Here is a 27,388-nt window from a genome sequence, read left to right as displayed (position 1 = left end):
TGAGAGTCCGCCTGCCAGTGCAGGGGACATGGGTTCGTGCCCCGGTCTGGGAAGATCCCACATGCCGCGCAGCGGCTGGACCCATGAGCCATGGCCGATGAGCCTGCGCGTCCTGAGCCTGTGCTCCGCAACGGGAGAGGCCACAACAGTGAGAAGCCCGCGTACCACAAAAAAAAAAAAAAAAAAAAGATTACAAATTCGATCATTTCCTTTCTCTCTTTTTAAATCCTTCAATGGCTTCATTGACTGTTGCTCATGGGTATATTCCTTAACCAACCCCCTCCTCCACCACCCCTCTCGAAAGCCATCAGGTCACTCCTGTCCCTATTGTTTATGTCCAGACCCTGCTCATCTTTATGCGCAGCTGATTACTGCCTCAGGGCCACTAGACTGTGGTATAGTCTCTTAATGCCCTTCCTACTCCATAATCCACTTAGGGTAGTTCATTCTCCTATAAGCCTCCAGGCTTTAACTTCAGTGTCACTTCCTCAGGAAGTAGCCCTGCTTCTCTTTTATCCTCTCTATGCCCAAATTAAATCTCCTTAACAAAGATTTTTATTGTACTTTTAAAAGACAAATCACCTGTAGTTAACCCTTAGAATTCCCCATGGGATAAAGATGCACACAGGCAGAGACCTTATTGTCTTGCCCACTCTTGTATTCTAGTATATGCAGCATATGTCCTGGCCCACGGTGGCTTTTACATGAGCATTTGATGATGGATCTATGTTGTTTCTGTTGTCTAGAATTCCACCCTCTGGTGAAATGCTCTTCATTTTTCAAGACACAGCTCAAATGTTAACCTCTTTTGAGTAACTACCCTGGATTCCTCTCTTAGAATTTGGATTTACTTTTTTCCCCCAGAAGCACATTGTACCAGTAATCATGGGCTGGTATGGGCTTCTCATGTGGCGTGGAGGTTGTCTGTGCTCATAGGCATGAGCAGAAGAAGACAGGCTCTTCTTCAACATGTCTGTCTTTGAGGACCATGACTGTGACTCATTGTTTTCACATTGCCAGAACCTAGCGTGGCGCCTACATAAAGTGAGTGCTCAAAAACTATTTTTATTAAGTAAGTAATGTTATTGAGTTTCTCAATCATTGCATTGATATATTTTTCTCTGAGAAAATAGAGTGGAGGAAGTGAATCAAACAAGGATATTAGCTGTCCTGGAGTTAGTCTGAGCTTTATCACTAATTTATCAATGAAAAAAATAGTTAACCTCTCTGATATTTTATAAAATAAGGGAGATGTCAGTGATGATTTCTAATGTCTCTTCTAGCTATTAAAAAAAACTTGTAACTAAAGAAGTAGATGTAGGAGCTATAGAATGCATATAAGAATAATTTTAAATATATGATGGACATCTGCTTTTGTGACTAAATTTTTAATAACATTTTGTTCACTTCTAAATATGCCTTTATCTTAAAGAAGAATTTGGAAAAAAAGCATTTATTACTTGAAATGCAAGGACCCATTGAAAAGAACAAGTCAGGTGGCAAAATTCCCTCCATCTAGTACAATGAGTATATATTGAGGTCCTGGACTAAATGCTGGAGCAAATAAGAATAAGATGGAGCCTTACTCTTCAAAGCTGACCATCTCACAGGAGAAGCAGACGTTCAAACAATTAAATACAGAATAATAGTTAACACTTGAGCAATTACTGTGTGCCAGGCTCTGTTCTAAGCAGTTTACAATTATCTCACTTATTCTTCGCAACTTGTGTAGGAAGGTGGTATTATTATTCTTATTTTGGAGTTGAGAAAACTGAGAGGCCAAGTGACCATCTGTGGTTCAACAACTAGTGAGAAGTGGCAGGGCTGAGGTTTGAATCCAAGAAGTTTGGTTCCAAAGTTCATGTGCTTTAATAGCATATTCTAAAACCCTACCTTTTCATACACAAAATAACAGATACATGCAAAAGATCATGAAATATGACAGAGAAGATCATGAAATATTACAGAGAAGAAGTAATTAATTTTGTTGAGAAAGTAGTGGTTAGGGAAGGCTTAAGGAGGCAACACCTGAAGCTGAAGATGGTACAAAGCATGGAGTTCTGATGAGAAACATGCTCTCTCTCCCACCACGTACCAGCTACATAGTGGTGGTCCAGTTACTTAATCTCTCTGAGCCTGGGTTCTCATCTTCAAAATCAAGACAATAAGACCCACATCATAGGTTTATTATGAAGATTAAATCAGATATTACATACTAATATATTTTTCCCAAATGGCTGCTACTATTTTCTTGGTCTCACATGTACTTCCAGAACCTGCAGTGCAGAGGTAGAGTCTACCTCCCGCTCCTTGAACCTGGACCGGCCTTTATGACTTCTTTAGGCAATGGAATATGGTGGAAGCGATGCTATGTGACTTTTGAGGCACGTCATAGAAAGTAACACAGCTTCTACCTGATTCTTTCTTGGGATTATTGACCTTGAAACCCAGTCATGAGCTCTGAGGATGCCCAGGCCACACAGAGACAGCCAATGAAGCAGAACTAAGGTTCTTGGTCCTCATTCCTGGCTAGCTGTAACTTCCCAGCATGCCAGTGAGTTATGTAAGTTATGAAGCAAGAAATAACTGGATAATACTTAAATCAGATAATATAAAGTACTTATTGTGGTATATGACTTATAATACATGTTTAATTAAAGGTGGCAATTAACTACTAATGTTATACAGTGGAGGTTAGAATGACAGACCTGGGAGTCGGACTGCCTGGGGTTAGAGCCTAGATCTGCCACTTTCTAGCTATGTAGTTTAGGGCAAGTTACTTAACTTCTCTATGCCTCGGTTTCTCATTTGTAAATGGAGGTGATAATTGTACCCACTTCATAGTGTTGTAGTCAGAATTAAATGAGTTGCAGTTCTCCCAATAAGCTATGATTTTCATCACAGCCAAGCCTTTGTAGTAGATGTTCCTCCACCTCCAACTCCTTTGTTTAGGTCTCAGTTAGCTAGACCATCCTCTAGGAAACCTTCCACCTTCCCAGTTTGGATGCCCCTCTTATGTGTTCCCATACACCCATGTGCAGACTCTGCTGACACGTGTATTGGGCACAGCTTTCTTCACTCAGAACTCCTCTGCAGGTACCTCTGTATGTGGTGAGGCCACAGCCTGTTCCTCTGTCACTGACACTGAAGCACAGATCTGTTTTAAACTCAAGTCTGCCAAATGGGAGAGAAGTCCTTTCTCCTTCCCCTGCTCCCACCTTTTTTCTCCCCATACACTGCCTTGAAGAAGACCTAAAGCAATGCTGCTTATGGTTCAGTGTGATACCAAGATCCTGAGAAACTGTCCTTTCAGATTTAACATTCATGTGTAGGGACTAGACAGGAGTCCATGGGGCTGCTCTGATAGGCAACTAGAAAGAGAAAGACCTGCTGTTTTCAGAGTTACCTCTCCTCTGTGACCATTGAAGCTCTGCTACTGCCCTAAACTTGTTCCCCAGTCTCTCTTTTTGCTCAGAATGAATTAATTCCCAGGGGGCTTCACAAATCCTTCACGTAAATAGATTTCTGAAGATCCCATTCTAAAATTTCAATGAAAATGACCAACCTGTTCTAAATCTCAGTAAGAGACATATCCCTAGGTGAAAGCTGGGCTCTCCATTGTATTAACAATTGAGAAAAATATCTCCCCTGCATACTCTGTGGCCTCCTGTGTGTGTGTGTCTGTGTATGTGTTTCTTTTAAGTGCAGGGATGATTTTTAATTCCTTATATTGTGGTAATATCTATTCTCGCTTCTCAGCCAAGTTAAATGCAGCCTCATGTGCAGAAGACAAGTAAGTTAGTAGCAAAAAAAAAAAAAAAAGAAAGAAAAGAGAAGTTGGCCCAAGAGCACACAAAGCCATCCCCAAGAGTGAATATACTGCCCAGAATGGTTCCTATAAAAATCAGAAGATTGTCCTCAAGCTAATAAAAGTTCAGAGTTAGTTACTGGAGCTTATATTCAGTATAACCCCTCCTGTTTAATCAAACATCTCATATTTTCTGGCATTTGAATGAAAATGATTCCTGGTTTTACTGCATTTTTTCAGTTCAGCTAAAAGTCATAAAAGTAGCACAAATTTGTGATATGAATATTAAATATCAGTTTAGTGCTCACCACAATCCACATTCATTCTCACCTGCCATGGCCATGACCCCATTCACATTCATTCATTTATTATTTATTGAGCAGCCATAGACAGTAAGTGAACAGATGAGCAAGACTGTGTTCCAATAAGGCTACATTTATAGCCATTGATATTTGAACTTGGTGTAATTCTCACGTGTCACAAAATATTATTCTTTTCATTTTATTTGAGTTTCTAAAAACTATGTAAACCATTTTTAGCTCATAGGTCATCCGTTAACAGGCAGAGTGTTGGATTATGACTCATCAACTACAGTTTGCTCACCTCTGGTTTAGAGAATGTGGCATATGAGTTCCATTAAAGGATGAGTAGGAGTTTTCCAAACAGACAAAGGCATTCTAGGTTGGGGTAATAGCATTTGGCAAAGACATAAGTAGGTAAACAGGCATGAGTTTTTTGAAGAGCCATAAATAGTAGCCTTGGCACTTACAGTTGGAGGGGGTGGAAGTAAGGCAAACGAAAGGAAACTGAAGGATCCCATCACCATACTGGGTTTTTGGCCTTTACTAAGTAGAATGTGGGAAACCATTGTAGAATCTGTAACATAAGGAGTTTTAAATTTAGAAAGGTCACTCTAGCAGCAAGGCAGAAAGCCGATGAGAGTAGTCCAAGAGAGAAAGAAAAAAAATGAGAAAATTATTCGTAGTTCAGCAAAAGACACACCCTTAGTTTCATGAAATTGTTTTCTCTACACATGCCACGTCCTTGACTAACTCAGAACCGTTGCAGATGTTATTCCTTCTTTCTGGATTTTTTTACTTTTCTTTTATCACTTAACTCCTTTTCGTCCTTTAGATTTCAGTTTCAATGTCACTTCTGCAGAAAAACCTTCATTTACCCTTCAGATCAGGATATACAGCCCTGTGACAGACAATAGGATCTTGTACTTTGTTGTAGCAGTGATCGCACCCAGGATATCTACTCAATGTCTGCCTTCTGTGCTAGACTTCAAGCCACATGTCCACCACTGTACCCTGGTGCCTACTTCATAGTAGATGCTCAGTGAATATTTGCAGTGGCCATGAGGTTGAAAGAGAGGAGATTACAAAGCAGAACTGACAGGATTTTATGGCTGAATGGTTGACATGATGGGATAATATAAAGTTAAGGATAATTCCTAGATTGGGGTGACAGAATTCTTGGTGGGACAGTGATAGAGAATAGAGGATGCAAATCATATTTGAGGCGGCTTGGAAACGTTGATTTTTTGAAGTTCCTGTGGGACCCCTAAGGAGACACACCAGAAGACATTATGTCTGTTTTCTACTAGGCTAAGCTGATCATTTCACATCTGTACTAGTGATTGCAATAACCTATGTCCTAGTTCCTGTTTCAAATTCTTCCTATCCAACATATGCTAAGATTTTGAGCTCTTTTCCAAAAACATCACTTCTATTGTGTTATCCCCTGCTTCAGAAGTCGGTGGAAGGCGAATTAAAAGTCATGTTTTCTCAACGCAGAATCCAAGCCCCCTTCAATTAACTTCCTTTCACTGTTTTGCCTTAATTTCTTGATTCCTCAACATAAATATTCCCTGATCAGACTGGTCATCTAATTTGCCTCTGTTTTTCACCATTCTCTTTTCTGTCTTGTCTTGTGCTGCTCCTCTATCTGGAATCCTCTTTTTGACCAACCTAAAGCTTATCTTCCTCTAAAGGCCAATTTAATTTCCATCTCTTCCTTGATGCCTCCTTGAGCAGATTAAATATACAATACTCCTTCCTGGATTTGCCTTAACTCACATGGACTGCTGCTCTGATAATAGTAATGCCTTCCATTTGGGGGAGCCTAGGTGGGCTAGCCCCTCATGTGATCTCCTGTCATCTGTGCAGGTAGTTATTATTCATAGGTAGTTATTATTCACTTTTCAAAATATGAAGACTCTGAAACTTAGATTAATATCTAAGAAATTTATTAATAATTCTAAGAAACCTAATATTGTAACTCTACCAAAGACTCACAGTTGGCTGTGAGTGGCTCCAGGTCTGACTGTTTACAAAGCCCACACTGCTGCTTTACTCTGTTAGAGTAGAAGGAAAATTTTTGGACTTATGAAATGTGAGGGTCTCACTTTAAATTCTTCCCAGCTGAGTGACCATAAGGAAGTCACAGAGCCTTCAATGACCTCTGTCTAATCACCTGAAAAGTTAGAACACAGTCTGTTCAAAGGGAAAAAAGATAGTTATGTGACAATACTTTGAAAATTGAAAAGCGATAGACATTGTACAAGTATTGTGGCTGTTATTAGAGGTCTTGAGTAGAATTTCAACATAAATAAAAAATTGAAAACTCAGATAAAATAAAGCTGAAGAGAATAAGAAATTGTCAGCTTAGGCATTTACCAAAGAAAGTGATTTAGGTATTTAGTAAGGATCAGTTATCAGGGTTCAGTGGATGAATTATCAAGTTCAGTGGATGAATTTTAAAACATTAAATATAATACATCATACATGCTCTCAAGAAACTTTCTTTCCTAAGGTAAATACTGTGTATATATATCTTCATTATGTGTATATATATATATATATACATATAATTAAAATTTTGGATATATACATACACACACACACACACACACACACACATACACATATAATTTGCTTAATTCTCTTTACTTAATTCTCTACCTTGGCAATTTTCAACTGCCGTTTTTGCTCTCTTAGGACCTGGTAAAGGATTGATTATATTTTATAATTATCTCCTTACATGCACGTCTTCTAGGATTCATCATTGTAGTCTCAGCATAAAACATAGAACCTTGCATATCAGTAATTAATTAATGTGGAAAGAAGAAAAGAAAGAAGGGAGGGAGGGAGAGCAGGAGGAAGAAAGAATCTAGGTCACTTTGTGAATGTTTGATTTCTCCTTGGAGAATTTTCTCAACTAAGGAGAATTTTCAAATGCTAGAGTCACAGTGATCACCTGTGTCTAGATCTTCTCATCTTTTGCACATAGATTTTATTCTCAGATTATCTTCCTTCCTGTGGCTTTTTTCTAGCTCCATTCCTTGTCCAGCCCATAACCTTGCTGATTCATTGCCTAAAATCAATAACTAAGATCTTTCTTTAATCCAAAGCCGAGTAAAAATATATTGAATGAATGAATCGTGGAAAACCCATACTAGTCAGTGAAATTTCAAGATACGTTTCCCTGACCATGAAGACTTTCCAGTAAGATTTGGCAGACAACCCCCCCTAACATGTAAAGGGGTGAGCTATGGCGTCAGTCTAGGTGTGGAAGACCCCTCCCCCACTACTAGATTTGTGACCCTAGATGTGTCACTCAGTGCCTATGAGTCTCAAGGCTTCACTTATTTAAAAAAGAGTAATAATTCCAACTCTGCAGAGACTTTGGGGAAGATTAGAAATAATGTATCTAAAACATTTAGCCTAATACCTGACTCATGGAAGGAAATAAAAATATATTATTTGAAATGAGTGAGTTTTTGTTAAATGAATATTACTGATATTACAGATAATAAATTGCTTAGTAATTTAAAGAGAGAAATACAGTTAACTACTAGCAGTGCCTAAGAATATAGTAATGATGTAATAAATATTGATCAATGAGTTGAACAGTGGATATTAAATTCATTCCCAAAACACATGAAATAATTTAAAAATATTGTTTGATGATGATGTTCCCATTGGCCAGGTTTCCACACCTGATTTATTCCATTGGTGGGAGGAGTGAAATAGTGATGCATTGTGACGTTAAACATGGCCAATCATACTATTAAAAAAAAAAACAAACTAGCCTGAGGATCTTAGAAAAATACTACAAGCAACCAAACCCAGTGAATCATAGCAAGAGAAAGTTCTTGAGAAATGGTTTGTTATGTAAGTCTAGTTGAGTTATTATAAAAGAGCATGAGTTCTGTAATGCGTCAACATGGTAAGGCTTCAGAGAAACTAAGAGAAAAGTAAGCACAGGCGTGCTGGGAAGTGACATAATGGATGAGGCATTGATGCAGCATGGCTCGATCCATTTTCACATGGATTCCGTGTAAGGTAGAAAGGTGAAAAGTAACTCCTCTCCTAGAAAATACCCCCAGCTTCCCAGAAAGAGAAACCCATGTTTTCTATTTGCCTGCTTAGTGTATGTACTCATTTTACTATGACTTCCTGAACACGCCCTGAAAAACAGTGACTTTCTGAACTCGTAATGAATTCCACTAATCATCTTTTATTCATAAAATTACTTTCATAGAAACACTTCAATGAACCCCTAAAGCATATTCAGTTCTCACTCAGACAGTGGGTCTACGTACCTTCTAAAATCTTGAAAATCTTCTCCGTCTTCCCCGGCATTAAGAAAGGCTAATGCCATCCCTGTATGAAATGTGCCTGCCCATGATTTTTTGCCCAGCATCCCTGCCACTTACGTGTATTGGTTTTCATTTGGCATATGCTGCGTGTGCTCACGGGTACTCTTCCCTATCACATCACAAGCTATAGAACAGCTGAGCCTTTCAGGGCTTTTTTTTTTTTTTGTCACTTTATACAGGGCTGAATTATAGAGATGGACAAAAATGGAATAAAACGGATCCCATTGCACATATTGGCTGCACTCCTTTGGTTTTGTGCAAGAGCTCTCCAAATCCAACCATAGGATGTCAATGAACTGAGCATCCAAACATATTTGTAAGAGTCAGGGCTCAGACCACCTGAAAGTATCTGTGATTTCTCTCTTTGGCAAGTTCTCACAATTTCTTAGAAATAGACTTACTTTTGTGTATGTGTGTGTGTGTGGTACTCGGGCCTCTCACTGTTGTGGCCTCTTCCGTTGCGGAGCACAGGCTCCGGGCGCGCAGGCTTAGCGGCCATGGCTCACGGGCCCAGCCGCTCCGCGGCATGTGGGATCTTCCCGGACCGGGGCACGAACCCGTGTCCCCTGCATCGGCAGGTGGACTCTCAACCACTGCGCCACCAGGGAAGCCCCGAGAACTACTTTTAAATCCTTCTACTGTACAATGAGTTCATGTGAGCACAGACATTCCTTTACTTGATCCCACACCTTTTCGGAGACTTTAAAGGCTGGATATGCTTACCTTGTTCATAGGACTGAGGATATCAAATGTTGTTTTAAGATTGATTTGTATTTATGTAAGCCCTGGTGTTATAACTTAAATACTTACACCAGCCTTTTGTGTTTTTTTAATTTTTTTTTTTCCTCCTGAGCTACAAAGCCTGTGACCTGTCATGCCATACTGAGACATAAAGAATCTACAGTCACATTACAGGCTTGGAATGTATGCTTAATAATGTGTTCCCCGGGGTCTTAATTGTTTAGCTAAGCTCTCCCAATTGGTTTACAATTTCTATCTCCTTTCCGCTCCCTTTCTTCCTTCCTCAACTCAAACGTGACACTTGCACTTGTTAATAGTCAGAAATGTTTGATTTTAAAAAAGGTTTCCAGTTTTTCATTTCCTCTCCCAACAAGCATTTTATGTATGTACATCTACTCTAATATGTCTTTGGAGGTTTAGGAGAAAAAGTAAGGCTAAGCACTCCTTGAATTGTAAGAACTAAGAATTTTGGGAAGGGTGGCAAAAACGGCAGTTATCTGCCCCCAGACATTCACTTGCCTCAATTTTCTGGGACCCTGACAACCACATACTAGAAATAAAGCAGCGGTCTGATGACTTGATGGGAAGTCATCCTAGGGATACCCAAGTAACTTGTCTCAGCTGTATCACCATCTGGGAAGGATGTCATTATGAGATAGTTTATTAGGTGCTGGAGCCAAAACATGAAGGAAATATCACAAGAAACATTAACTTAGAAAATGGAAAGCTTCCCAAGAATCCAAAGCATTTGCTTGTAATTTGGAGTGCTGTTTTCTACCTTTGGAACTAGAATAAGGCAAACTTATAATAATAATAGTAATACTGACACTTAGTAAAATCTTGAGAGCCTATATTTTGCTACTGTGCTAAGCACTTTCCATATATTATCTCTTCCCTTTTAATCCTCACATCAACCATGTGAGATATTATCTCCATTTTACAGATAAGGGAATTGAGTAATTGAATAATTAATAGCTGACTAATAGTAGTAATAGTTACAATGATAACAGCAATAACAATAATCAACACTATTTTAAGGATATAAGTTACCCAATTTAATCTCAATAACAAGTCAATAATATAGGTTCTAGAATTAGAAACTTTACACAAGAGGAAACTGAGGCATAGAGAAGTTAAATAAATTTCCCAAGGGTACTCAGCAAATAAATGGTAGAGCTGGCATATGGATGCAGAAATTAGTTTCATAATCAAGGCCACTAAGCATTATGCATCTCCCAAGAAGCAAAGTATAAATAAATGTAGATATAGTTAATCAAAACCCACCTCATAACAATAGCTTCTCATTTCACTGATAGAACTCAGGTGGTATTAGGATGAATAAAATAGTGTACTCCTGGTTGCTAAAGCTCTCTAAGCATGACATAAACAAATCAGCTAGAGAGACCAACCCTTTCCGATTTGCCCAGTACATTCCCAGTTTTTAGCACTGACAGTCCCCACATCCCAGGAAATCCTTCAGTTCTGGATAAACTGGGACAGTTGGTAATAGTAATGTAGACCATAAACATTGCTTAACTGGTACCCTAACCCCTCCACCCTCCAATATCAATTTCGACTTGATGTTACCAAGAAGAGAAATAAGACATCCATCATTGGAAGCCTAGCAAATATACCCTATCCTAAGGATCCTGTTATAACGCTTAGCAACTTTGTGGCTTTCAATATCCCCAACTTTTATGCCTAAGAAAGACTCAATAAACCTGAACTGAGATTAAGGAATTCATAGGCACTAAGAAATAAGTATACCACATGCACCATTTAATTCTTTCTGAATTTTTTCCCTTCTCTATCATACTACATGAAAGCCGGTCCTATCTTGTCTGGGCAGACAGGCTAGGTCCTAAAGGCTGTGACCTTCACTAAGAATTTGGGCTGAGAGTCAACAAGGGCCTTCTCAGGGTACCCAGAGAGTGACCTCTTGTCCCTGGATAGTCTGTGAGAAAAGCTTCTCCAACTAAATTAATTTGTGTGTTTGAGAAAGCCAGTCCTAGCAGCAAATGTTGGAAAACACAAAGACAGTGGCACATCTATACCTGGTGAGGTTTGGCAGGTAATAGGACCCATATATTTAACAATATCAGTAATCACCCTTAGTAAACAGAGCCCTACAATCCTGAAAAGAAAATTGAAATGACTTTACAGCACTACATGAAAAATCCATATTATACTAAAAGCAAACAACCTGCTCATTTGCATTCACACATTCTCACAGTAAGCATTTTTGCCTGTTATATGCTGACTATGCTCTAGAAGCTTGAAAGGGGTAAAAGTCATTAAGATAAAAATATGAAGCAAAATGTGCTAAAAGTACTATGGACAAAGTGCCATGAGATTGAGATGAACTCGGACGTGGAAGCCTTGAAGTCAGGACTGAGTGTGCTAAGGAGACTAGGAAAAGGAGAGCCTTGCAGACAGAGCAAATGTCATATGCAAAGGTGAGAAGTTCACGTGGACATGGTGTTCTAGAGCAATCTCAAACAATTTTCTGTGGATGGGGCATAGCGTGGGAAAGAGGGGCTAGAGGTAAGACTGGCAAAACACATAGCTTTGGACACTATTTGGATAGCAGGCTTTCACATTTGTGTTATGAATGCAATAAGCATATAGTACTAATTTTATTAATGATGATACTAATAAGTAATTAATTGAGCACTTACTATGTTCCAGGCACTTTGCTACAAGCTTGACTTGGATTTTCTCTGGCTAGCATAATTTATCTATTACTATGAAAAGTAAACATGTTATCCAGAATAATAAAAAATAAAAAAGTAGTGAGAAGAGTGGCGATGTTTTACATTCTTGCAAATTTGTTTGCTTCCCAGCTTTATTGAGATATAATTGACATATAGCTTTTTGTAGGTTTGAGGTGTACAGTGTGATGACTCGATACACATGTGTGTTGTGAAATGATTGCCACAATAAGGTTAATCAACACATACATCACCTCACATAGTTACCTATTATTTATTTATTTTTTTGTGATGAGAACTTTAGCAGCTTTCAAGTATATAATACAGTATTGTTAACTATAGTCACCACGCTTTGCATTAGATCCCCAGAACTTATTTATCTTATAACTGGAAGTTTGTACCCCTTGACTATTATCACCCATTATCTACCACTGCCCCCACCCCTGCCCCCAGTAACTACCAATCAAATCTCTGTTTCTATGAGTTTGGGGGTCTTTGTTTTTTGTGTTTTTTTAGATTTTTTTATGTAAGTAAGATCAAACAGTATATTTTTCTCCATCTGATTTATTTCAGTTAGCATAATTCCCTGAAAATTCATCAAGTTGTTGCAAATTGCAGGATTTCCTTCTTTCTCGTGGCTGAATAATATTCCTGTGTGTGTGTGTGTGTGTGTGTGTGTGTGTGTGTGTGTGTGTACACATACATACATACTACATTTTCTTTATTCATTCACCCATTTACAGACACATAGGCTATTTCTGTGTCTTGGCTATTGTAAATAATGCTCCAATGAACATAAGGGTACAGATCTCTCTTCAGGATATTTCCTTTGGATTTATACTTAGAAGTGGAATAGCTAGATCATATGGTAGTTCTATTTTTAATTTTTTGAGGAACCCCTATACTGTTTTCCATGGCAGCTGTACCAATTTACATTCCCCCCAACAGTGTCTGCCCAAGTTGGGGAGCAAATTTGTACTTCCACTCAAATGATGAACATAGTCTCCAATTCTGCCCTACAGGAAGCATGGGCACAGATGCCCAGGAGCTGGGGAGCACATCCTAAGGACCACTTGGGCTGGAAGCCAAGCCAGCAACTGTGCCCAACTGTTGAGCATAGCTTCTGGCCTTGTATAACCAGTAAAACAATGTAAAACAATGACCCTGAGCAGCCTCAGAGCCCAGCTTGCAGTACCATCCAGCCACGGAGCCCATTCTACCATCCCACCCAGCAGCAGAGCCCAGCATGTGGCCTGCTGGTTTGATGGACACAGCCTGAAGCCTTTTCCAGGCAGGGAGTCCATCAGTGACCCCTTCCAATTATGGAGCATAGCCTGTGGCCCTACCCAACCTGGGCATCTGGACAGCAACTCCATCTGACTGGGGAGCCCAGACAACACACCCACCCTGTGCCCTCAGAGCAAAGGGAGTAACCATGTCTGACTAGAGACCCCACACCCAGCTGAAATAAAAGGATGCTTATTAGCATCGTAAAAACATGAACATGCAAAACTCATCAGTAAAGATAAATATATAAGGTCAGATTTTCTAATATTATAATAGTGGTATGTAAATCACAACTCTAGATTAAAAATTAAAAAAACACACGTGTTAAAAATAACCATAACTACAATAATTTATTATTGGATACACAATATAAAAAAGATGTAAATTATAACATCAATAACCTAAAATGTGAGGGGCGGCGAGAAGTAAAAGGTTCTGGGTGCTATTGAAGTTACCAGCTTAAAATAAGATGTTGTGAGATATTTTGTGTAAGTCTCATGGTGACCACAGAAAAAACCCTGTGATAGAAACAAGAAAGATTATGATAAAGGAGTTGGAACATACAGCGACAGAAAGTCATCAATGCACAAAGAAAGACAGCAAGAGAGGCAGCAGAAAACAAAGGATCTACAAAACAGTTAACGAAATGGCAATAGTATTAAGTCCCTACCTATCAATATTAAGTCCCTGCCTATCAATAATTTAAACATAAATGGATTAAATTCTCCAAACTTGCAAATTTCTTAATGTCTGGCTTAAATATAGCTGGTTCTAATATCTGTATCTGCATTACATACATGATATGCTGTTTTTGGTTGAAGTCTATCTACTTGTTACGTATTGAGCTCTTTGCTGGACAGCAGAAATATGATGAACAAAACAAATGTGATCCCTCTATTCATAGAGTCTACAGCCTATGGAGGGATGCAGTCTATCAACCATGGTTACACCAATAACTTCCTAACTGCTCCTGCAATAACAGCTATAAATGAGGAGCAGAGGATGCAGTGAGCGTACCTGACCAGGGAGACTGATCTAGGGTAAGGAATCTGGGATTAGGTGATTTGACGATATAACCACATTACAGCCTTCAGAAAAAAAGAAATGCACATTTTCATATCTTCATTTAAAATGTTCATTTTAAAAAATAAAATTCATTATTAGCAAACTCACATTGAAGCAATCAGCTAGCCAGATGGAAACTTTGCATTCAGAGCAGATTCATGTCTTTCTATCAGCTAGCAATTAGACATGTGAAAGCATATTCTTAAACCATAATGTGTCAAAGATTTGCAGTTTTTAAAGCAATACTGTCAAGCTGCAAAACTTATGAAATTATCCACTTTTTTTTATTACTGCCTTTGATTTTTATGTTCCCAAAAGCAAGGCTTGGAAATCTTCCCATTTTGTTATTGAAGTCACTAGAGAAAATTGAAAACATAACATTTTTTTTAACCTTCTTAAAATTGTATTAGAGTCTTTAAGGGGATCAAATTTTATTAATTTATTCTCTTTGGTGTACCGAATATCCTGCTTTCTTAGTAGCAATAACGACAATAAAAAGACTATTTTAGGAATCTGGAAATGTCTAGTCAACTCTGCTTTTGAATTTTGAACCAGGAGCCAGAGATAAATGAGCAGCCCTATAATGTTAGACCGGCGAGCACAGTGCAAACTGTTGGTTTAAATTAGCCTCTGCTACTTCCTCTCTCAAATCCAGACCTAGAAGCTACATACAGAATTTCAGAGCATCACTATAACTCAACTGAGCACTGGGAAGATTCCAGCCTGCCCCTGTAGGGCAAGGAGCTCTGACCTGGTAGACAGAAGCAGAGCAGATGAGGGAGGCCTGAGGACAGGCAGATCGCAAAAAGCCAAGTGGAATCTGAGTCAAGCGAGTCCTGTGACTCTCGGTTCACTCCTTTGTCGTCTCCTCCTCCTTGGCCTCTGGAAAGGGGGCTAGTGGAAGAGGAGAGAAAGGACTAAGGAAAGAACTTGGAAAAAGGGAGAACACATTCGCTTCTTCCAAATAGGATGGGATTTAAAATCAGGGTCCGGGAATAAATAGCTTCGCTTCTTTGTTACCTTCATAATTTCTTTCTGCTGGGGCCGGCACTAGAAACAGAGGCATGTAAAAGGCGCTCTCCTCCGCACCTTCAGCTAACCCATTAACTCCGGCTTGAAAACCTGACATGTTCCTATGAAATCTAGACTTCCAGCCTTCTCTGAAATCGATCCTAGAAATGATTTACAAATAATGAGATTTCGACATGGTACGAGGTGAAGAACTTTGTAATCAGAGACCCACCCCTCCCCCAACACACTCCCCCAAATGATATAACCTTTGGTGAATTAACTTTCTGAAACACAATTTCCTCTATATAATTGGGTAAAGTAATATGAGCTCAAATCTTTTTAAAAAAACTCAAATGAGAGAATACGTGCACATGCAGTATTTAAATAAATCACTATTCAAATAAATATTCAATTATTTCTTATTGATTACAACTTTATTTGAAGGTCGGTAAGAGGTACAATGTCATTGATGGTATACAGAATGCACTTTATTCAGTTTTTCAGAATTTTCAGTAAAGTTCCTAGGGATGTGTACTCTTAAAGATATTTCTAATTTAATTCCTCCTACCCTCCCTCCCTCCCTTCATCCTTCCTTCTTCCCTTTCTTCCTTGCCTCCATTCTTTCTTCCTTTATATCTTTCTTTCCTTTTGGGGGGATGGGGTCCAAAGAGTATGCCCTTTTTTGTATTAAATGACGTGTATAATTTTAGAACTCCCTTGGGTGTAGGATTCTTTGTACTATCTATAAAGACTTTAGTGCTTTATTTTAAAAATGCCCAGTTAAAACCTGATTCATCATAATTCAGCCTTAACATCAGAATTGGAAATGCATGAGTAGTCCCATGCACTTGTAATTTAATAGTTACCTAAGTTACTAATAGCACTCTGAACTTAGGGCTATTTACTGTCCAACACTGATTTTTATTATACTCCATATATCACTGCAAGGGAGGCAAATATCTTACAAAGTAAAAAACAAAAAAACACCCCTCAACTCTGAGATTCTAAGATAATTACTCTAGTAAGTGTTTTAGTTTCTACACACACAGAGACAAAATTCAGTGCTTTTCATTATTTGACTTAATTTGTCATTCTTTTTAAATTTTTTGGCTTCCTTTAAAATATAACCATACAGGGGGCTTCCCTGGTGGCGCAGTGGTTGAGAGTCTGCCTGCCGATGCAGGGGACGCGGGTTCATGCCCTGGTCTGGGAGGATCCCACATGCCGCGGAGCGGCTGGGCCCATGAGCCATGGCCACTGAGCCTGTGCGTCCGGAGCCTGTGCTCCGCAAAGGGAGAGGCCACAAGAGTGAGAAGCCCGCATACCCCCCCCCCACACACACACACACAAAATATATATATATATATATATATATATATATATAACCATATGACTTTAACACACTGCCAGTTTATTACAACTTTCATAAGTTCACTAGTGTACTTTAATTGCTCCCTCCTCCCTCTCTTCCTTTTTTCCTCCCTTTCTTTATTCCTTCTTTCTTTCCTTTTTTCCTACCTTCCTTACCTTCTCCTTTGTTTTGAATCTTAGTCTACACATTTTCCTCAAACAAATGTTTGCAACACTGTGTTAAATATATAAAACAATAGCAAAAAAGAAATACTGGACCTGTGAAGATAACAAGTCAGTATAGGCCTAGGCGGAAAAGGAGAATGTATTTCTCCATTTTGCCTTAAATACATGCTCCATTTTTATTTTACTTACATAGAAATCAATGAATCTATCCATATATGACCATATAGTGAGTCCATCCTCAGGAAGGAAAAAGTACTCATTTTTCAATTTTAAGTATTAATCTGTAGAGCCCAATACACCACTTATTTATCTGTGGTATATCTATATAGACTAAGAAAATTGCTCCCAGAAAAAAAAAAAATACTGGTTTACCACGTGAAGGATATGTTAGGATATCTTTTTTTTTTTAATAAATTTATTTATTTTTGGCTGTGTTGGGTCTTCGTTGCTGCACAAGGGCTTTCTCTAGTTTCAGCGAGCGGGGGCTATTCTTCGTTGCGATACACGGGCTTCTCATTGGGTTGGCTTCTCTTTGTTGTGGAGCACGGGCTCTAGGCGCATGGGCTTCACTAGTTGTGACACGTGGGCTCAGTAGTTGTGGCGCACAGGCTTAGTTGCTCCACGGAATGTGGGACCTTCTCGGACCGGGGATTGAACCCGTGTCCCCTGCATTGCCAGGCGGATTCTTAACCACTGCGCCACCAGGAAAGTCCCATTAGGATATCTTTTGAAGCTGTGGTGGTAGGGGAATTCTGCTGTTGTGTTTACTCAGAAAATACTTTTATCTCAGTTACCAAGATAAATTTCAGCACATGTAGCACCAGTTAGTACATTCAATATGGTCACACAGCTTTGTAACAACACTTCCCATGCTCTTCCACTGCCATATCAGAAAAAGGCAGACGTTTCCAGATTTTGGTTGCACAACACAGCTGTAGTGGGAGGGCCTTGGCAAATAACTGGTCTGGATATTCTGGCCCCATAACTTATCTTCTGTTATCATTGTTATGCTCCTAACATAAGTCATAGTTTGGGCAATAGCTCCGCCAAATTCTTTGGGGGTTTATTTGGTTTTAAATATTTTAAAAAGCGCTTAGTAATATTGTCTAACTCTCATATATGGTTGTAAAAAAATTTGTTCGTAGATGTTAAAAAATCTCGTGTACTGGGAAGTATTTCAGTGGAGTAACATGATATGTTTATTTAACTTAAATAAATTCAATTATATGTGTGCGGAGGGCAGAGAGAGAGAGAGAGAGAGAGAGAGAGAGAGAGAGAGGGGAAAGGATCAGTTGATTTTGTCCTCTGTCCACAGGGTGAATTTTTGGCTCTGAGTGAGCATGAAATGGAAGACACGAATCTGCTGTTTGCCTGGTTATCTCAGTTCCCTACCACCTGAGTGTATCTTGCTGTGGTAAGTGTAATCCTCATTTTAAAACACACAGTAAGTATTTTTTTCTGCGACATGGTCTTTAAATGCCTTACATGCAAGCCAGCTGTCATCTGGTAATCAACCAAAAAAACCAGAATTCTGTACTAACACTGGAGAAGAAATTGTGTTGGACTTAACTAATTCCCACATGAGATGCTACTGTGCTGTGAATCCATCATTAGTAGTTGGAACCATAATTTAGCTAGTATCATCAACAATTTTTTGATGCAAATCAGGAGAAAATTATAGTGTGAATGGGAAAAAGAACCTTGTTACTAAGATGCTGTTAAATAGTTTGGTTTCCATTTTATAATTAAAGTAAGATGCTGAAGACGTTTTTAAGCTGAGACCGGGCTCTCGTGCAAATCTGAGATTGCTGGAATCTGAATCAAGAAGGCCATAGGTTTGCTTAGTGAAAGTGCTAAAAATGAGTGAATGCTTAATAAATGCTATGGCTACTTCTAGAAACTGAGTCTTAAGTTAATAAAAACAGTATTATCTGATTGGACAAAGTAAACAGGCAACTTGATTTTTTTTTCTTTTTTTCTCTTTTGCATTTTGTTATTCTTAATTAATGATGCCCATATTATTATACATTGGAATATAAGTATAAAGGTTTAGTTTACATATCATAAATTGATAGCCCCTCATCATTTATTGTTGAACAAAACTTATTTAGATATACTAGTTACTTAATGCAGAATGAAGAGGGGTTAAATTTTTTAAAATATAATAATAGCAGTAGTAGTAAACATCAATTGAATACTTTGTATGTGATTGGCATGGTGATAAGTGGTTTCCTTACATTATGTAACAATCTTCAGAGCATGTTTATGTAATGCGTATTATTATTATTGTCTACAGTTTACCAATGAGAAAGTTGAGGGGTAGAGAACTTTGCTAATTTTTCCAAGAATCACAAAGAGTGTTAGAGCCAGTTCTTAATCTCTCTAATCTCAAAGCCCATTTAATAAGCTACTATACGATTCTGACACACACAAGGACATTAGAAACAGACCCAAAAACAATTTAGAAAAATTAAAGGATGGATGCTCATTAAATTAGAAGTGGATATGCTTCATTAAAAATCCTTGTAAGTCATTACTTTTTTGTATATTCTTTTCATTCTTTCATTCTTAAACTTTGTATCACATTCCTTCTGCGCTGCTGCCTTAGAAATTAATGTGGTCAGCTTTTCGGTGTTGACTCCCTCTTTTGTGGTTGTTATTGTTAGGAATGGTGTGTGTCAGTCTCCTTTGCCTCACAATGAGACACCGGACTTGCATGGCAAGAATGCAGAGGCAGCGCCAGGAGGGGCAGCAGGAGGTGGTGGCAGTCCAGCACCACTTACGTTTGACTCCATTAGTGGTCAAGTTTACTTGTTCCCAGAATAATGAAGCTGTAATTGTGAACTTAACTACCAGGCTGGTACTCACTTCTTCTTCTTCACAGTTAAAAGAGTTGTTTATACTCCCAGCCTCCACCACTGTACCAATTTTTCATTTGGGGCACTCCATTCTCCCTTCTGACCCACCACACTTTGAAACTTCTTTGCCAAGGTCATAAATCATCATTTTGTTGCTAAATCAAATGACTATTTTACATTCTTTTTGTAGTTGCCTTAGCACCATCATTAGTCACAACTGACCATTTCCAACTTCTTGAATATACTCTTCTGTTGGTTTCTTTAGCACCATAATTTCCTATCACCTTCCTGGACATTTTTCTGTTTTCCTATGTCCATTTTATAATGTGTGGATTACATGACTGCAGTGGACATTTTTAGCCATTCAATCTGGCCACAGAGGTTGAATTAGGGATTCCACAAGACCCAAATCAGGTCAAATAGAGCCAAGGAGATTCTTTCCTAGAACTTCTGTTGAAGCCATCAAGGAAGAATTATGTTCTTTCTACTGGGATTGCTGGTGGTGAGAATGATGTTAAGTACAGTGTTGCTAGAGGTCAGAAAAATGAGGCCATTACTGTGGAAGCAGATAAATACTAAGTCCTGAGTAATTCATTTAAGTCCTGGATCCAGATGGGTCTGAAATCTTAAGTATACTTATGGATTTTTCCATAACATGAGGCAATACATTTCCTTGATTATATGGGTGAGATACTGTGTCAATTGTAAATGAAAGGGTCTTTCATGATAAGATATTCCCCTCCCATCTACCCATCCATTTCCACTGAACTCTAGACTCCATAAATATAATTTTCTATTAGAAATCTCATTTTAGATGTCTCACAGGCCCCATACACTCAACATGCTCACTTCTATCCACCTAGTATCCCAACCAGAAACTCGAGCATGATCTTTGACTCTTTCCTCTCCCTTAGCCACAGCGCCCCATATCCAAATCGATCACCCAGTCCTATTTACCTACTTTATTCCATCTAATTCTCCTCATCTTCAGGGCCCCAACATAGGGTACACCACTATCTCTTGCCTAAATTACTTTAAGTTTCCTAAGTGATTTGCTTGCCTCCAGTCCATTTTTTGCCTTGCATTCACGGTGATGTGTGTCCAAAGTGCAAATGTAATTATAATCTTCTGTTTAAGACTATATATGGCTCTCCTCTGCTCACAGAGTACTATGAACCTAAACACTTCACCATGGCTCACATCATGATCTGGTCCCTGCTTACCTCTTCAGCCTCAGCTTCTGTTAGTCCCTCCACCCACGCAATCTTCTCACACACGGAACTACGCTTAATCCCAAAAGGGCCATGCTCTCTCTGGACTTGTGGAATGCCACGCTCTTTCCTTTGCTTTAGAACACTCTTCTCCACTGCTGTGCCTGGTACAATTCTATGTACCCAGAGTAAAACTTCTATCAGACACTGCACTCCTCTAAGACAACTTCCAAGTCTGAGTTAAATGCCCTTATTTGTGCTCCTTGAGCTACTCAACCACATTCACCTACTGTAATGTTTAATTGCCTATTTACGTTATCATTGCCAATTTATATCACTCAGCCTGAAGGAAAACCGCTCGAGAGCAAGGGTCTCAGTGCCTTCAGCAGCGCTGCTTCATAACTACTTGTGTAAATGAATGAATGAACAGTGATTAAACAATCAGTCATGCCATAGAATCGACAGAGATTGAGTTTTCCACTTATATAATTGTATAAGCCTCTCTCCAGTATATTCTAAGCAGCTTAGGCTGGAACAAAAGTTTAAAAAATGGGGTCTTTGGATACAGGAATTTCAGATCTTACTTGAAATATTTCTCTTCCCAAACTCGTTTGATTGACGTTACACTTAAAATTAGGCAAAGGTTTATATCGGGGAAAATGAGGGCATGCCCTTAATTTCCCAAATCCATTTTCTTATTGAAACATAGACCTTTTGACCCCAGTTTACATATTCATTTTTAAACTTAAAATAATAAAATTATACAACAGATAGGTTGATAGTTCATGAAGGAAATTTTGCTGCTGTGTGATAACTGACTGAGTGCTTTACACAAAACATCACAGCTGAGAGGCTGCCCTGACAAGCCCAATGCCTCAAGTAAGAGATGCCTGAGGGCGGGAGGACACAAAGCAAGAGAAATAAAGGACACTCTGAAGAGAACCCAGTTCTCAAGTCCCCAGCCCTTCTGACCTCTCCTTACCGCCCCCCCCCCCACACACACACAGCCTGTTTCTAACCTATTACTTGTTGGTTACCAAGTATGAATTCAGATTTCAGTGATTTGGGTTTCTTGGCCCCTAAAGAAACAATCATTTGAATCTTAAAAACCTGTCAAGGAAATTTCCTATTCTTTATTCCTAATTTCTTATTAAGGAAAACAAAGCACCAAACATAAGGAACAGAAAATTCAACAAAAAGTTGGCAAGATGCAAAAGTTCCCAACAGGCTTCCTTGAATATACTTTTCCTCTCCTCCAGTCTGATCATCGCAAAGATGTCAGAGCAATATTGCAAAATTCAAAACTGATCAGATTCTGCTTCAAACTCTTCAACAGCTGCCCATTACCTTTCAGATAAAGCCCCTAATCTACAAAATGCCTCTCTTTCTCACCACATGCTGGTCCATGTAGACAGCCCTTCACTTCCCTGAAGGCACCATGTTCTTCTCTGTCGTAGGCTTTTGCACATGCTCTTCTTTCTGCCTGAAACTCACTCCTCTACTTGCTTAATTAACTATTACCCACCTATCAGTTCAAATCTCACTTTCTCAAAGAAGTCTTCTCTGAGTTATCAGAGTGGGTTAAGTTACTCTTACCTTTGACACCTCCTTTCGATGACCTTATTGGAATTACTTATCACCCTTATCAAATTCCATGTTAGATTATAAACTCCATGAAGACAAAGACTGTGTCTGATCATTTTCTTTGAAGCTCTGTTACTTCTCACAGTATCTAACAGCTACTGGTGGTTCATAAATGTTTGTTGAATGAATAAGTATTAATTGGGGGAAAGAGATTAGATGTGTATGTAATTCACAGATCAGGGAAGGTCTCTCAGTAAGGCTTTGTTGTCAGTTGCTTTGCTAGGAACCAGTTCTAATCAGGGCCAATTTCTTAAGCTGTGTTCCACAGCATCTTGTCTCATGGCTTATTAAAAATCTGCTTAAATTTTAATACATATATGGATATACTTAATCAGCTTTTCCTCCATGTTACTAAATATCCTTCTGCTACCAAAATGTATGCATGGACAACTTTGAGATCATATAAAATTACTAACCCTGGGTGCTGAAAATCTTTTATAATTGTGGTCACTTAGCCCAACTGAGAGGTGTGCCAGTCCTTCTATATTTTATCAGCATTTTTTACAACAGTTAAAATCTTCCTGCGAATTTCCCACCCCATCATTCTCTGCAATATCTCTAGTTTCTGATAGCATGTAGCCTCAAATAAGTTTCAGTGATCACTTGAAAACTAGCCTCACCAGAGCAGTCTAGACAAAATCTTGTTTCTGCAGGTAGATCAAGGTAGTAGCCCTTAGTCAGCTATCTCCTGCCCTCCTACATACCCTCTTTTCTTCTAGGAAAGAATCCAGTTTCTTAAGAAGTTGCAGATCTGGTTGGATTAATTCCCAATTTCCAACCTAATTCTTACACTTTCAATTTTTGAAAACTACTTACATAGTTTAAAAGGTGAAAATAATTCCCAATTTCCAACCTAGTTCTTACACTTTCAATTTTTGAAAACTACTTACATAGTTTAAAAGGTGAAATAGTTATATAACGTTTATAAAGAAAATCAGTTTATTTATTTCCTACAGCTTAACTCTTTATTTTTTCTATGATTTTCTTTTAAATTTATCTTCTAACTTCTCCTTTTAATTTTTTATTTCTACTCCTCAATTTTTAATTTTCAAGACTAGCTTTTTTCTCTGAACCTTTCCTACTGCTTCCTGCTCTTATAATGCAATTTAATTTCTCTTCGATTATAATTTCTACAAGAGTCTGTTCCTTTCACTGTCTCAGTTTTTCTTTTTTTTTTTTTAATCATTTTGATTTCTGTCTTTCATTTTAGAGGATTTTCTCTCAAGTTTGGTGATTGTTGGCTGCCCATTTATCTTTAAAAGAGGCTAAAATGCTAATTGGATGTTCAGTGAATGAAAACAGGCTTTTCTACTTCTGGGCTTCACCATAGTGTGATCTGGCTGGGCTGTTTCATTGGACAAGCAGTATCGAAGACTGTCAATATCTACAGATTCCTTTTCTGAGACTGGGCAGTTTTCCAGAGAGGAATTCTGTAATGTAATTCTGAAGAGAATGAGACTGGCTACCAGCTACTCATTCATAACTAAATGAGTCAAGGAGGCCCACTGTTTATATATAGCCTTTTACTTTGCTCCCCTATATTTCTTGTGATGCCCTTGCCTTCGTCTTTATATGGTGTCCCTCATTTTCAGCTTTCTAGAAGATAAAATCTTATCTTCTACTGGGGTACACGGGGGAATTTCCTGACTGTGGGGAGCATGGGAGTGGATCTGGGGTTTGAACTACTGTTTACACAGATTTTTAAAAATAATTTCCCCTTTCAAGCCCCAGCTGTGCCCTACTCCACTTTAGGGTAACCAGTGTTTCCTATTCCTGAGTTTTGCTGGGCTTCTGCATTGTGACTAGCTTGCTTCAGAGGTTCCCACCCTTCTGGATGAAGCTTCAGCTTTCTCTAGTCTTTTAAATCAGTCATTAAAAGACTGATTAAGCTTCTAAAACATAGGTATCACCTTTCTCCTGTTTATTTTTTCCTTGTAGGTTTATACCATTTTTAAATCCTTTTATGGTCATTTTAGTATGATTTTAAGAGAAAATACAGGAGTTTATGGTCAATCCACCATATTTAATCAGAACTTTGTAATTTCATTCTTTTTTATTGAGATATAATTGACATATACTGTTTAGTTTCAGGTGTACAACACAATATTTGATATTTGTATATACTGCAAAATGATCACCACAATAAGCCTAATTAATATCCATCACCATACGTAGTTATAATTTTTTTTCCTTAGGATGAGACCCTTTAAGGTTTACTCTCTTAACAACTGTCACATGTACATTACAGCATTATTAACTATGGTCACCATGCTGTACATCACATCCCCATGACTTATTTATTTTATAACTGGAAGTTTGTACCTTTTGACCATATTTACCCATCTGTAACTTGATTCTTTATAAGAGAATTTGTTAGACTTATACCAATAAATTTACTTCATTCTGGGTATACCAGCCTCCATTTGAAATATCATGATTCCAAAATGGCAATGAAAGTCAACCTAATAGTCATTTCCAAAATTTTCTTCTAAGTGATGATTTTCACAGGACCATCATAGCTTGTCCAGGTCAGAATATGCTTCTCAATATCATGTCTAAATCACTTGGAAACTCAAAAACACACTTATAACTAATTTGAGTAAAAGAGACAGTCTCAAGGAAATAAAAAAAATTTAAATACATTGAATTAAATGAAAATGAGAGTACAACATATATTTTGTGGGACGCTGTTAAAATAGTGCTGAGAGGAACATTCATAGCACTAAATTCTTACAATGGAAAAAGAAAAATTTACAGACTAATGATCTAAGCTCCCATCTCAGGAAACTGGGGAAAACAAAAACACAGATAAGGAGAGACTACTGTACCCTGTTTCTAAATAAGGTCACATTCTGAGGTACAAGAGATTAGGTCTTCAACATATAAATTTTGGAGAAATGCAATTCAGTCCACAACAGTGGGGAACTTCAACTTGTTTAAGAACATGTATAAAAAACCTACAGCTGAGGTTCCCTGGTGGTGCAGTGGTTAAGAGTCCGCCTGCCGATGCAGGGGACACGGGTTTGAGCCCTGGTCTGGGAAGATCCCACATGCCACGTAGCAACTGGGCCCGTGAGCCACAATTACTGAGCCTGTGCATCTGGAGCCTGTGCTCTGCAACAAGAGAGGCCGCGATAGTGAGAGGCCCGCACACCACGATGAAGAGTGGCCCCTGCTTGCCACAACTAGAGAAAGCCCTCGCACAGAAACGAAGACGCAACACAGCCATAAATAATAAATAAATAAAGTGTTAAGTGGAAAAACAGCATAAAAATTGGTCTTAAAAAGAAAAAAACCTACAGCTATCATCATACTTAATCATGAAAAACTAAATGCTTTCCCTCTATGACTGGCAACAAAGCAAGGATGTTTACTCTCACCATTGCTATTCAATCTATTATTGAAAATTCTATCCAGTGCCATAAGCTAATAAAAGGAAGTGATAGACATACAAATGAGAAATAAACTGTCCCTTTTTATAGATGGTATGATGATCTACATCAAAAAAAACACCAAAAACTAATAAATGAGTTCAGCAAGACTGTAGGGTATAATTATACTTCTATATACTAACAATGAACATGTGGAAGCTGAAATTTAAAATATAATACCATTTGCAGTTGCTCAAAAAAAAATGAAATACTTAGGTGTAAACCTAATATGACTTGTGTAGGATTTGTATGTTGAAAAAATACAAAATGAAAAATGTTAATGATAGAAATCAAAGAGGTCTAAATAAACAGAGATATGCCATGTTTCCTGGATTGGAAGACTCAACATAATAAAGATGTCAATTTGTTACAGTTGCAATTTAATATAATTCTTATCCAGATCCCAGCATGATTTTTTATATATAGACAGGATGATTCTAAAATTAATATGGAAATGGAAAGAACTAGAATAGCTAAATCAATTTTGAAAAGGAAAAATAAAATGGGAAGACTCACTTTTCCCATTTCTTCTGTGAAAAACCATGTGGAAAGATGAAAAAACAAACTATAAACTGGCAGAAAATATTTGCAAACCACATATCTGACACAACACTCATACCCAGAATGTATAAAGAACTTTCAAACTCAACAATAAAAAACCAAACAGTCCAATTACAAAATAGGCTAAATACATGAAGAAACACTTCACCAAAGAAGATATATAGATGGCAAGTAAGCACACAAAAATGTTCACCATATCACTAATCATCATGGTAATGAAAATTAAGAACATGATCAGATACCATTACACATTTATGGAAACAGCTAAAATTAAAAATAGTGACAAAACCAACTGCTGGTGGGGATGCAGAGAAACCAAATCTCTAATACATTGCTGATAGCAATGCAAAATGTTACAATCACTCTGGAAATTGGTTTAGCAATTTCCATTTAAAAAACTAAACATATGCTAATGATATGGCTCAGCAATTGCACTGCTGAGCATTGTATCCCAGAGAAATGAAAACTTAATGTTCACACAAAAACCTCTATGCAGTTGTTGATAGTAGCTTTATTTGCAATAGCCAAAAACTGGAAATAGCCAACATGTCCTATAGTTGATGATTGGCTAAACAAACTGTGGTATATTCATATCATGGATTAATACTCAGCAGTAAAAAGGAAAAAAATTCTTGATACGTGCAACAACTTGGATGGATCTCAAGGATGTTATACCAAACGATAAAAACCAATCTCAAAAATGCATGTACTGTATGATTCCACATATATAACATTCTTGAAATGATGTAATTATAAAGATGGTGATTAAATTAGTGGTTTCGAGGGGTTAGGGATGATGGTAAGGAAGAGGGTAAGTATGATTCTAAAGGAGTAATATAAGTGAGATATTTATGGGAT

At 38.1% G+C, this 27,388-nt stretch overlaps 1 long non-coding RNA gene across 1 annotated transcript in view; it reads left to right on the top strand.

The window, feature by feature from the left end:
- LOC307194142 overlaps window positions 1-27,388 on the top strand; it is a 168,250-nt gene that overhangs the window by 33,674 nt on the left and 107,188 nt on the right. The window contains exon 2 of the long non-coding RNA XR_013830518.1: window positions 18,141-18,239. This is a non-coding gene — a long non-coding RNA (uncharacterized lncRNA). The remainder of the gene's footprint in view (window positions 1-18,140; window positions 18,240-27,388) is intronic.

Source organism: Stenella coeruleoalba (assembly GCF_951394435.1).
Source record: "Stenella coeruleoalba genome assembly, chromosome: 11".
NCBI lineage: Eukaryota > Metazoa > Chordata > Mammalia > Artiodactyla > Delphinidae > Stenella > Stenella coeruleoalba.
The sequence above is the reverse complement of the archived record's forward strand: the minus strand, read 5'-3'. Positions and strand labels throughout refer to the sequence as shown.